Here is a 13494-nt window from a genome sequence, read left to right as displayed (position 1 = left end):
TATTAAGTCAGAAACCCCAGAGTGGAACCCTCAGTTCAGTTCAGTCTCTCAGTCGTGACTGACTCCTTGTGACCCCACGGACTGCAGCACGCCAGGCTTCCCTGTCCATCACCAACTCCTGGAGCTTACTCAAATCTGTGTCCATTGAGTCAGTGCTGCCATCCAACTATTTCATTCTCTGTCGTCCCCTTCTCCTCCTGCCTTCAATCTTTCCCAGCATCAGGGTCTTTTCCCGTGAATCAGTTTTTTGCATCAGGTGGCCAAAGTATTGGAGTTTCAGCTTCAACACCAGTTCTTCCAATGAATAATCAGGACTGATTTCCTTTAGGATAGACTGGTTGGATCTCCTTGCAGTCCAAGGGACTCCTAAGAATCTTCTCTAACACCACAGTTCAAAAGCATCAGTTCTTTGGTGCTCATCTTTCTTTACAATCCAACTCTCACATCCATACATGACTACTGGAAAAACCATAGCTTCGACTAGATGAACCCTAAGATCTATATTTTTATAAAGATCCCCACTGATTTTTATGTAGCCAGCCCAACTCCAAACTACTGGGAACCCCCATACAGGTCCACATTTGAAAGCTGCTGGATACTATATAAAAAAAAAAAAAATTAGGGTAGAAAATGCATTAAAAAACAGAGCCTGAAAGGATGAAAGAATTAGAAAGTCACCATCTTTTAACTACTAATGAGAAGATGATCTAGACAAGATCATCAGTGTATGAAACCCACTAGCCATCTATGAGGTCTATGGGGTCGCACAGAGTCGGACATGACTGAAGTGACATAGCAGCAGCAGGTGAAAAGTTGTCATGGTGGGAACCAGGCTGACGTCATGGAGCTTAGGACAACGTGACATTACATGCCTGGAATGTGGTAGAAAAGAAGGAACCCATTCACCATACCTGCCTATAAGGTCATCTAACCTAAAATATTGAGTCTGAATATAATCACATTCTAGACCTAATACCACTTAATAGGAAATACTGGGGCTAAAAGAACAACTTAAATAACAATACGAAGAAGCAATCAACTAAGTTCTTAATACATGATCATCAACAAAAGAACCCAATTTCAAACAGGCTAAAGTGATATCAACAATCAACTATTCGAGGGCAGCTTTGAAACAATCTGTGAAATTTAAATGTGACTGGTTATAGGTGATATTAAGGGGTTATTATAATTACTACTAACCATAATATTTTAAGTCATTATCAGTTAAGCTAGTTAGGAAGAATTTACAGCTAAAATGACATGATTCTGGCATTTACTTTATTTATTTATTTAATGGCATTTACTTTAAAATGCTCCAGCTTTTCAAAAAAGTAGAGGGATAGTCAGAACAAGATTAGCAAAATGTCAATAACTGCTAAAACTGGGTGTTAAGTTTGTTTATCATTCCTTACTACATGTACTTTTAAACATCTCCAATTAAAAATATATATATATATTCATTCTAGGCACAGTTACTCATCCCTAGTAGGAAAAGGTAAGTGGGTGGATAAGAATGAAAAAATAAACAAGCAAATAAAAATATAATTTACTAAAGCATGAGGGGCTGCTCACTATTGCCCCATATAAATAATGAAAAAACTCTTTAGACACTCATTCATTTTTGCTTCAAACCTTATTTCAGGCCTGATATTTAGATTCTGTAAGGTTAAAAATAACTTGGAGTCAGGGCAGGGGCAGAGAAGGGGTGAAGTTAGCATCTAGTACAGCAACCAAATTCCGAAATTCAGGCAAAATATAAAGTACAGAATAATACTTAAGAAAAGTTAACTACGGTTTCCATCATGATCTAGTGGATAAGAGTCTGTATGCCAATGCAGGGGACACGGGTTTGATCCATGGTCCAGGAAGATCCCACATGCCCCGGAGCAACTAAGCCTGTGCACCGCAACTATTGAAGTCCATGAGCCCTAGAGTCCTTTGTTGCTCGGCAATAAAAGAAGCTGCTACAACGAGAAGCCCCATAGACTACAACCAGAGAGTAGCCCCTGCACGACCTGAGGAAGCCCACACACAGCAACGAAGACCAGCAGAGTCAAAATAAATAAATCTTAAAAAAAAAGTTAACTAGATTGACCTTACTCTAGGAACTTAGTATTATCTTATTAAATCTCAAAGCACCTTTAAAGGCAGCTACCATCACCCCAATTTATAAAGAAATTGAGTCTCAGTAAAGTCAGGTAACTCACCTGAAGTCATGCAGGATATGGGGTTGTGGCGGGGGGAAGCTGGGCCATCACAGGGCAAAGGGAGAAAATGTGCTTGGGAAGATGGGATCAGTTCTTACTCGTTCCTCACAAAAAAACAAGTTTAATGATGGAGAAGTCAATGTTCATGCTCTGAACAACGAGGCAGCCTAAAGGCCCAGGGGGCAAATAGAGGGTTTTATTAGTACTACCAGTTTTCTTTTGTCTCTGGAAGAGGAAGGAAGCCTGCCACATTTAGGAAAGTGGCAACTTTTGCAGAGGCTCAACCCCTGAGACCCTCCTCTGGGATTTGCCTGCCCTTCAAAGTCAGTTCCCACCAGAAGAATCAGTCTTTGGGGATTGAGACCTTGGAGTCAAAGAGACATGGGGCTTGACCTTAGCCCCACCACTTAGCAGCTGGTGACCCAGGAGGGCGTACGGTTCTTTCTAGGCCCATGAGTGAAGTGGGATGACAATTGTCCCTCACTCACAGGGTGATAACAAGGTTTTCACATCACGTGTTTGACTCCATGCAGGTGATGAACGAGTATCAGTTGCTGTTGGGATGATGAAATTTCACATTCCACTGACATTTTTCCTTCTTCCAGACCCCTTGAGCTCACTGGCCAGTGAACTACAACCATAAGACACCAACGCCTGGCACACAGCAGGCAGTCAATAAACATTCATGTCTCTCCCACAGGCTTATAACATTATTGACTTGTGAACATGCTCCTCAACCAGCACACAAGTACAGAAGGTCAGACTGGTCTTTGAATTCTGTATCCCCCATTGCGTGCAGCAGAGCTTTAGGGATTCAACAAATGCTTCCTGAAAGACCTAAATGAATAGCAAAGGGTTGGCTGTGTCTATGGGACAGAGTAACCAGGGCCCCGGGCACTTCTATAGCACAACCTCCAGTCGAGTCCATTCCTTCAAGACATACTGCAAAATCTAACCAGTCCAGTGAGGGTGATTCAAGCCCCAGGTGACCAGAAGCAATTTCTCCCGACTCTGCAACACCCACCTCCTCTCTCCGCTCTGCCAGGCCAGGGGGTGGACACATCCCTTCCGGTGATTTGTGATGCCTCTGCTGGGATGGAGGGAACGCAGCAGCGGTGACAGTGCCTAGCGGGGACGCATGCAGCAGGCTGTCCTGCTGGAGAGATGCAGGCTGGCCACAGAGCCGAGCACAGGCTCCCCCAGGCAGGGCGTGCTGCCGCGCTGACCACAGCAATTCATCATGCTTAAAAACCTGCCCACAGGAGGGGCCCTGCACAGAGGCTGGGGAGCCGAAGCCGCAGGTTCTCAGGGAAATTCAGGGCTGGGATCATTTTTTTGGTTTTTTGTTTTTCTCTTTTTCACCAAGCCTAAAAGAGTGGTGAGAAACATCCAATCTGCAGGATCCTGGGAGGAGCACTCATTGCGGACTAAACAATCAAAACAATGTATGAAAACTCGACCTCGCCCACGAGACAAACTCCCTTTTTCCTGCAAAGTATTTCTTCCTGTCCTTCTGCTTTAGACACCATTTTCTGTGCCAGAAAGAGAGCTCAGTTTTGAGACCCAGGTGGTCTAGCCCAGCAACTGTGTGACCTTGAGCAAATCACTTCTGCCCTCTTGACCTCAGCTTCCTCGTCTCTCAGAAGAAAGGGACAAGCCAGATCAGAGTTCACAAAGTTAAATGATTAAGTGGAAGCAGTTTACATCTATATCTGTATCTATATCTATACCTGTGTCTATATTGTTGTTTAGTTGCTTAGTCCTGTCCAAACCTTTGTGACCTCATGGACTATGGCCCACCAAGGCCCTCTGTCCATGGAATTCTCCAGGCAAGAATACTGGAGTGGGCTGTCATTTCCTTCTCCAGGGGATCTTCCTGACCCAGGGATCGAACATGCATCTACTACATTGGCAGGCAGAGTCTTTACTGCTGGGCCACCAGAGAAGCCTATACACACACACACACACACACACACAAATACATTTATTCAATGCGTAGGCAGATGGTAATGGTACTAAGCTGTTTACACTGCCACTTGACTAAAACCCGGGAAAGGTATAACAAAATAACACAGCAAAACAAAACTATCACAAGCACATTAATTAGAGAGTTATAGAGGACTATTTCACTTCTGTGGCATTCTCCTTCACTTTCTTTCAGTGGTATCTACAGTTATCTCCCATGGCTCCATCTGCGTGGTGCCCTATCAGAGTTGGCAACAAGGTGCATTCGTGGCAAGTAGCACTGTAGCCCTGCGAGAGATTCCTTCTCCCAAAAAGTGAGTGGAGAGAGGTGAGAAGGAAGGGTGGGGATAGGAGGGAGATTCGTGGGGGGATGGAAAGGGAGAAAAAGGAATCTCCTCCTTTCAATCATCTCTCAGTATCCCTACAAGTCAGAAAAGTGAAACTCAAGGGGGTTACATCATTTAGCCTTAAGTATCTCTGTCAGAGCAGAGACAGGATTTAAACCCAGGCCTGACTAATTGAGAAGACCCTGCTCTCTTCTTTCTCCCCCTTTCCCCCAAAATGGGGTCAGTGAGAGCCTGGTTCTGACTGAGCCAAACAAAAAAGCACCTACCACACACACATGTGGGATTCAGGGCAGAGAAAAGAAAATACATTCAGCAACTAAGCATTTCAGAGGTAGATGTCTCCCTAATGTACCTTACTCTCTCCAGTACTGTTGGTTTCTAGCACTTGCCTGCATTCTTCCCTTTGCCTAGAAATTCCCCGCCACTGACTAGGCTCTAAGGACCAGTTAAAGACTTCCTCCTCCAGGAAGTCTTGCTGATTCATCCCTCTCTGCCAGCCCTTGAAGTTTTCACTTTACACAGTTGACAGCCCACATTACTGGTAATAAAAATATGAATATAAGGCACAGCAGTAGTTTTTATTGAATTCTAACTCTATGTCAAGCTCTGTTCTCAGTGAGTAATAGATGTAAAGTTTAATCCTTACAACAACGCTGTGAGGTGAGTATTTTCAACCTCTTCCTCCAGCAGTAAAGTTAGGTAATTTGTCACAGGTCACAGGTTCAGAAGCCATATGGACCACGTGGACAGGATTCAGACCCAGGCAAGTCCAGCCGTGGGTCATCCCTCACCATCCCCTTGCACTGCCTCATGGTCCCAAGCTTCTTTACAAACAGCCTCCTCATTTTTCACCTCATGTCAGGCTCATAGCAAACTTCAATTATAAAAGGAGAGTAATCTTAAAAGAAAGCAAAAAACCTGTTCAGTTAGGAAACTTGCCAAAGGAACATACTGGGTTCATGATCATTCTGAGAATCCAGGTCCCATGGACCCCCACTCCCATGACTGGACTTGTAATTAAGTCTTGCAACCAACACTGAAATGCCTCCCAGAGGTGGCATGGCTGGGACCAAAGATCCAGAGTTATGAGACACTGCCGGAGACCAGGGTTGCGTGACCATGAAATCATGGACAATATTCAAGATCCTGGGAAGAGGAGGCCACAGGTCCTGAGCAGCAAATGCTGACAATTCTGTGCCCTCTGATAGAAGGTGTGAGGCTGCTGTGCTTAACCCAAGGCTGCATACTGCATGTATCCAATGGAGGATGTAGATTCAGTATGTGTGAGTTTCTCTTTTTCAGGAACTCTATTATCTGTGAAAGTCAGTAGTGTCATCCCCTTCTTAGAGAAAATGAAACTAAGGCTCAAAGAGAGGAAGGTCTGGACCAAGACAGCAGAATAAATCAGCACAAAGAATGAAACCCAAGGTTTTTCTCTCTTTATTCTCTCTCGACCAGATATGACCCCAGCAGCACCCAGCAGGCCCAGACAGGGGACCATCACTCACTGGAGAGGTGGCAGGGAAACCCCAGCTATCTGGCTTGTTCCTGGGTATGTCTCCAGCCTCTGTAGACAACCACGCCACGTGTAAGAAGGGTAGGGTGCTACCATCTGCACAGAGCCTTACTGAGAGGTCTGGGGTGTTTTGGTCGAGCTGTTAGCTGGTTCCAGCAAGTGAGCACCTTTAGCCTAATCTAATACAGGCCTTTAGCCCCAGCACGGACTAAAGAAATCACCCTGAACTCCTCTCATCTGCTCTGTAACAAACAGCTTCCTTGGTCAGGGAAATATTTTTTAAAAATCCTGGCAGCAGGAAAAGAATGGAATAAATCCTGTAGGGTTTATGGGTTTGAAAGGAAAACAATCCTGTTTTGGTCTGTATCCATATAAAACAAGATTTCTTAATGTTCAATCTCCTGGGGTCTCCTTGCTGTGGAAGCCAGGGATGGTAACCCGACTGCAAGGGTCTGCGTTGAGATGTCCATGGGCGATAAGGAAGTCACTAAGGAAAGCAGAGGGGAAAGACAATTCTTAAGTCAGTTAAAGCTCACTAACAATTAATGTCCTTTGTCAATGGAATGGGTGGGCTCCACAGGACAAGGAGTCAAAGGGAGGCTGAATTAATCTGTTGGGGACCCTGTAGCAGATCCTTTTGGACGGAATTAAGTAGAGGCCTTCAAGGCCCTTCCAAATCTTGGGTTCCGTTCCCATGATTCTTGGAGGGCATCTGTTCAAATAGCATAGATTTCAGAATCAGGACAATGCAGTTCAGTACTTGCTCTGCTATTTAGAGGCTGTTTGAACTTGGGGCAAGTGTTCCTGACCTGTGAATCACGGCTGACTTTCCTCTACCTCTTTGGATTATCAGTGGGGTTGACAATGGCAGGGGGAGGGGGGCTGTACCCTGCGAGTACACAGGTCCTCAGAAAATATTAATTCCCTCCCTCCCTCTAAGGGAGTGCAAGGAATTCCAAGATTCCCTGATCCTAAGACTCATAGCATTTCTTAAAGTCTGATTACAAATAAAATAGGACAAGCAAAACATTGATATGGAAATCTTCTTTCCTCTCTCTCAAGAGCACTAAGGCGATCTCAACCTTTGAGATGATGCCCATGTTGATTTTTATTTCCAAGCTTGCAATTTGGCACCCTTCTCTAAGCTTTTTTTTCCCCCTTTTCCTTCAAGTGACAGGCTGAGCAGTTACTTTAGCCAAAAAAAAAAAAAAAACCAGGCTGAAGTCTGCACCCTTCCTTCCAGAAGATAAATTATGTTGGTTTTTGCAGTGAGTGAATTGGGGCAGGAGAGAGATTTCACTAGAATAAAATGTTCTGGCTGAAGAGGTGACTTGAAGTGGATCTGCTTTGTTTGCAGAGGTTTCCAGGCCCCTTGATGTCGTAGGGTTGCCACTCACTTCCAGGCCATCCAGTGTGGCCTGGGGGCAGGGCAGGTGGTAGGGGGAGGTGGCAGTGCCAGAAGACTTTGGAGCACAGATGGCCCTGGGTGAAAGGGTCCCAGCCATTGCTAAGCTTGCCTTTCTCCTCTCCCTTCTCTTGGGGACAAAGCTATAAGTGGAGATAGGAAGGAATAAACCATCCTGTTTCTTTTCAGAAGGAAAACAGCTTTTAGTAGGATTGTCCGAGATATCACACTCTAGGAGAGAGAAGGCTTCCTTTCACTGACTCAGCATTTTCCAATCAGTGCAACACCCGTTTCGTGCGGTACAGGAGATGATTTGGGGTAAGACGCAGACACGACGTTAAATCACATTGAGTCACTTCGTGAAAAAGTTATTTCCTTTCCAACTCTCCTTAAAACCTTCTCATTATGAAGAAGAAAGTCTCCGTTTGGTACCAGTGTGTCTTTCTAACACTCTACTGCCACTTCTTAATCATCCTTTTCAACAAAAAAAAGCAGGCCCTGGCTGAGGTCCCTTAGGCAACAATATCTGCAAGAATGTAATTACTTTTTCTATTTTTGTTATATTTACTTTCACATCGCCTACTTCTTAAAGCAAGTGGTAAAGGCTTCCCATTTATCGTAGTATATAAAGATCCTTTTAAAATAAATATACGTATGCTTTTTAAAGGGAACTGATTTTTTTAAAATATTAAGTAAACAATATAGCTGGTTCCCCGATATGACAGCAATCATAAAGCTAGGATACAAAACACTAAAACTGAAGAAATACTGGATTAGTGGGAAAGAAATACACTACATGCAACTTTTTTCCTCCTTTCTTAAATTAAATAATATATCTTGTTGCCTTGTTTTTTCCAGCTGAAATGAAAACTGAGGCTCTTTAACTTCCTTTTGCCTTTGTTTTCCCAAGGCTTGCCTAGCAACAGAAGAATCTGCAGCTGAAAAGAAATATGACTGCATCATCTTCCTTTCCCTTAGATTCTAGGTGAATGCTTTCAGCAATATAAATGCTCACTATACTCATTTACTTATTCATCTATTTGATTAACATTTGCAGATGCCCACTCCTTTGAGTCCTTCTCCTGATACAGCAAAGAAGAAAGCCAGGTCCCTGCCTTCCTCAGGCTTCGAGGCTTATTGGGGAGATTGACTCTAACTACACAGGCAGTCATGATGCAATGTCACGAGGACTGGAGTGGGCGAAGCACATGATGCTTGGAGCACCAAGAGGGGCTCAGAGGGAGCTTGCTGGGCAAGGGTAGCTGTACAGTTGACCTTGAATTGCATGGGTCCACTAACATGCAGATTTTTTTAATAGTAAATACTACCTGTCTGTCTGTGCTCAGTCATGTCTAACTCTTTCAAGACCCCACAGACTGACCACCAGTCTTCTATGTCCAGGAATTCTCTAGGCAAGAATACTAGAGTGGGTTGCCATTTCCTTCTCCTGGGGATCTTCTAGACCCAGAGATCAAACCCATGTCTCCTGCATTGCAGGCAGATTCTTTACCACTGAGAAGCCCAGGGAGCAAAGTAGAGGGGGAATATTTCCATATCCTGTTAATTCATTCAATAAAGAAATACTGATAGAGATTTTATTATGTGACTTCCAGGCACATTGGAAGATAGTGGATTTAGACTTTGTTCTCCAAGGACTACAACCCTACACAATCCAGGATTGGTTGAATCCACCAATATGGAAAAATATGGAACAGAGGAAACTGGTAGATGATGAGACTTTCCTGGTGACTCAGATGGTAAAGCATCTGCCTACAATGCAGGAGACCCAGGCTCAATCCCTGGGTTGGGAAGATCCTCTGGAGAAGGAAATGGCAACCCACTCCAGTACTCTTGCCTGGATAATCCCACGGACGGAGGAGCGTTGTAGGCTACAGTCCATGGGGTCGCAAAGAGTCGGACACGACTGAGCGACTTCACTTCACTTCACTTCACTTCATATAATTTACACAGATTTTCAAACTGTGCAGAGGTCAGCTCCCCTAACCTTCATGTTCAAGGATTAAATGTATATTGTTACTGTTAAGCCTATAAGTTCTAGAGTAATCAGACACAGCTCCCAGTACCATCTCTCTCTTGCTAAGAGACAGTGGGCAAGTGACTTCAACCTCAGTCCCAGTCTATTAAGTAGGAATAATCATGTTATCTTCTCTTAATACTATGGAGAGGATTAAATGAGACAATGACTATAAAATCCTTTAGCATGCACCCAGCACATAGTAAATGCTCAATAAAGGCCAAATAATTTCTTACAGCATCTTTCATCCAAATACTATCTCTTACATACACACATACAAACACACAATTTCATGCAAATATCCCTGCCTGAGCAAATTCTATGTGAAAAGGCAAAGAGAAGTTAAGAATATTCTCAATGACTTCCCTGGCAGTGGCGTCAGTTTGACCCCTGGTTGGGGAACTAAGACCCTGCACGCTACATGGCATAGTCAGAAAAAAAAAAAAAGAAAGTGTTCTTAGAGCACTCAGCAGATCTAGGACAATACTAAGGAAAAATACTTTCTTGCTTCAGATCTGATAGTATTTCCTTAAGCACAATTTGGTCTGGAGTCCTGGGTTTGTAGTAGAGTTGATTACCAAGGTCAAGATGAAGAAATTCAAAAGAAAGAGGAAAGAGAGTGCTTCTCAGTTACCAGTAAGAGAGGAGGGGGAAAAAAGCACCTGAAATCATGGTAAATAACCAGATAATAAATGTTAGAAGCAGAAAAATAAGATCAAATACTCCCTCCTTAGCTTAGAAAGACTTCCAGATTCCATTAGAAAGCATGAGGAACTGGAATGGGTATTTATGAATGCACAATGTCTGTGACGAAAGCTAGAACTATTGAGGAAAATCAAAATATCTCTTTTTTATAATGCTTTCATGCTTATGAAGCAGATTCACATGCTTCCAGTCCTCACAATGGTCCTAAGAGGCAGGTAGTATCATTAGATCCATTCATAATAAATGGAGACCTGAAGCGGGGAGAATGGACTTGGTGTGCCCAAGGTCACCTGGGGGCTAAGTAAAAGTGCAGGGGCCTACACCAGGCCTCCTGAGTCTAGGGGTTTGTGAACTTTTTCTACAAAGGGCCAGACAGTAAACACTTCAGGCATGTGGGCTGTGCCATCTTTGTCACAAATGCTCAACTCTGCCCTTGTGGCATGAAAGCAGCCATCAGTTCAGTTCAGTTCAGTCACTCAGTCGTGTCCGACTCTTTGCGATCCCATGAACCGCAGCACGCCAGGCCTCCCTGTCCATCACCAACTCCCAGAGTTCACTCAGACTCACGTCCATGGAGTCGGTGATGCCATCCAGCCATCTCATCCTCTGTCGCCCCTTCGCCTCCTGCCCCCAATCCCTCCCAGCATCAGGATCTTTTCCAATGAGTCAACTATTCACATGAGGTGGCCAAAGTACTGGAGTTTCAGCTTCAGCATCAGTCCTTCCAATGAACACCCAGGACTGATCTCCTTTAGGATGGACTGGTTGGATCTAAGCAGCCATAGACCTACATAAATAAATGGAAGTAGCTGTATTTACAAAAGAACTTATATTTGAATTTCATATAATTTTCACGTGTCACAAAATATTATTCTTTCAATTGTTTTCAACCTTGGTAAAAAATGTAAGAGCTGTTCCCAGCCGGCGGGCCACACAAAACCAGGCAGTGGAGCAGATCTGACCTACAGAAGGCACCTTGCCATCTCCTACCTAGGAGACCTCAGAGATGAATGAGACATAACCTCTGCCCTCCAGACCTGAGAGAAGAGGATGCACAATCAATTCTCCTCCTACAGAATTCATTTCAGTTAAATTTTGGTCACTGCGTATGACTTCCACGACACTTGCCTCAGCTGCAGAAAATTTCTATTATTTAATCCTTTTTGTCCATCAACTCATTTTCCTTACTTCCATAGCTTCTTTTTTAATATTATAACATTTTTATAAACAGAAAACCCATATTACTGGCCAAAATCAGAAGATGAACCGAAATAAAAACCATGTAATTAAATGAGTGCTATTAAATTCTAGCTACCTACAACCACTCTGGGCCTGAGGCCTGCTCTGTCCCATGCCGTTATTTCAAAATGAGAAACTGGTGAGTGGCAAAAAAGTGTGAAGTCATAGCAGCACCAACAGGAGACCTTCTTGGTATAAACAGAAATACTGAAGTGCAAACAACTGCCTTACCACATACTTCATTTCCACATCTTTGTCCATGTAAACCATATTCCCAGACACCAGACCCACGAAGCCCAAAGTCTGGAAACTGCTCTAACACAAGCCAAGGGCCCTAGGTTCGTACAAGCAAGAGAGAACCACGCAGACGGAGTGCAGGAGAAGCTATAGAGAGGAAGTGGTCTTTTTCAGCAGGACTTTGAATGGTGTCTAACATTTCATTAGCCATCAAATTCAGAAAGAACACTTTAGACCAACTGAAAACAAAAGAGTACAGAAAGATGGAACAAAAGAGATATGACTTCTAAGCTATGAAGGGCCTGGAATAGCATGCCGCAGGCTGTGGATACCAGCCTTCTTGTTTTCTCAGTGTTCCCCAAATCAATGGATGCTCGAGGCCATATGTTTAGGGTCTTCTCTGAGAGGGAGATAAGGAGATTGGACCAGGGTTTCTAGAGAAGACCCATAGGATCAGAGAGAAAATGAGGACTGATGGCTCCTGACTTTTGTGCCACTGAAGACCCATTTCTCATTTACCTTCGTGCATTCCTGGCTTCAGAATGTTTCAATGACTTAAGTCCTGAATGATTTAAGTGTCAGTGATTGTCCTTCTGTTTGCTTAACCAATGACATACATTCTTGTTAGTTACCATGACAGATCAGTATTGACCATACTGAGTTGCTCTAGTTCCAGCCAAAGTGAAGGGAAGTAATTGGGGTGGTCTCATTTGGGTGACTCTGTCTGGCTTCAAATTAAGTGCTCTCAGTGCTCAACCCTGCTGCCCTGTACTGAGACCACACCTACCGATGGAGGGCCAGTTCTCCAAGGCCACCAAATGTATTATACGGCACAGAACTGGCCCAGGCCTAGAACAGCACTGATGGTAATTTTTAAAGAGAAAGAAAGAAGAGGGTATCATATGCTCAATTGCTTGCTCTCACTTCCATTTGGAAACCCACACATAAATATGGGAACTGTTCTCCTTTACAGACTGCAATGTAATCACAGAGAAGCAAATGCGGTTTGCGGGAGCTGCCTCCCACCTGCAGTGCTCCCAGAGTGTTCGATAACTCAATAACCTCTCAATTGGTTGGTGGAATAACACTGTAAGGTGGTGTGGCTGCAATGCAGCTGCAGAAAACACCCAGCGGGGCCTCTTCCGGGAGCCCCATGGAAGCAGCAGGACTGGCCCTCAGCAGAATCATCAGAGAGACCCAGCCCATCTTTTGCCCCCTCAGTTATCATCACCATGCAGTGCACACAAGGCTTTGAGGCTTGCAGACAGTTCACCTTATCTCACTGCATGTGCACATTCCCTGGGGCGAGAAGGGGGACAAGAGAGCTGAGACCCTGTGTCTTATATCAGACGACTCCAAACTTCCACTCCCTAAAATGACCTCTCCTGACCCAGCCCACCTACCTGACATTCACAGCTTCCTTTCCAGCATGGAAGATGGTCTCCAAAAAATAAAAAATGGTTCAAATTCATTGTGGCCTTCCCACGCTCTAGCAGATACTTTCTGTGTGTGAGCTCCCACATTTTCAAGTCTGTGTTAATTTCTAACTCGACTTGGCCCAGCTTGCCTTAGCCCTCATTAAGCTGCTCTTGAACATTTGTGCAGTTTGGCCTTCACTTTGCTCTTACGCTTTATTCCTCACTGCTCTCCTCCATACCCTCTGTGGAGACCCACAGGCCATCTCCCAAGGGAGTTCTGCCCCTACTCCTGGCCCCAGGTAAGCTGACTATCTAGCATGCCCTCCTCTCATTGGTCTACCATTCACCTGTCTCCAAAGTCTGAATTCCACCTCCTCCAGGAGCTCAGACAGTAAAGAATCTGACTGCATTGAGGGAGAC

Source organism: Bos grunniens, chromosome 7 (assembly GCF_055505025.1).
Source record: "Bos grunniens cultivar Pamir isolate PY7600 chromosome 7, Bosgru_T2T1.0, whole genome shotgun sequence".
Taxonomy (NCBI): Eukaryota; Metazoa; Chordata; class Mammalia; order Artiodactyla; family Bovidae; genus Bos; species Bos grunniens.
The sequence above is the reverse complement of the archived record's forward strand: the minus strand, read 5'-3'. Positions refer to the sequence as shown.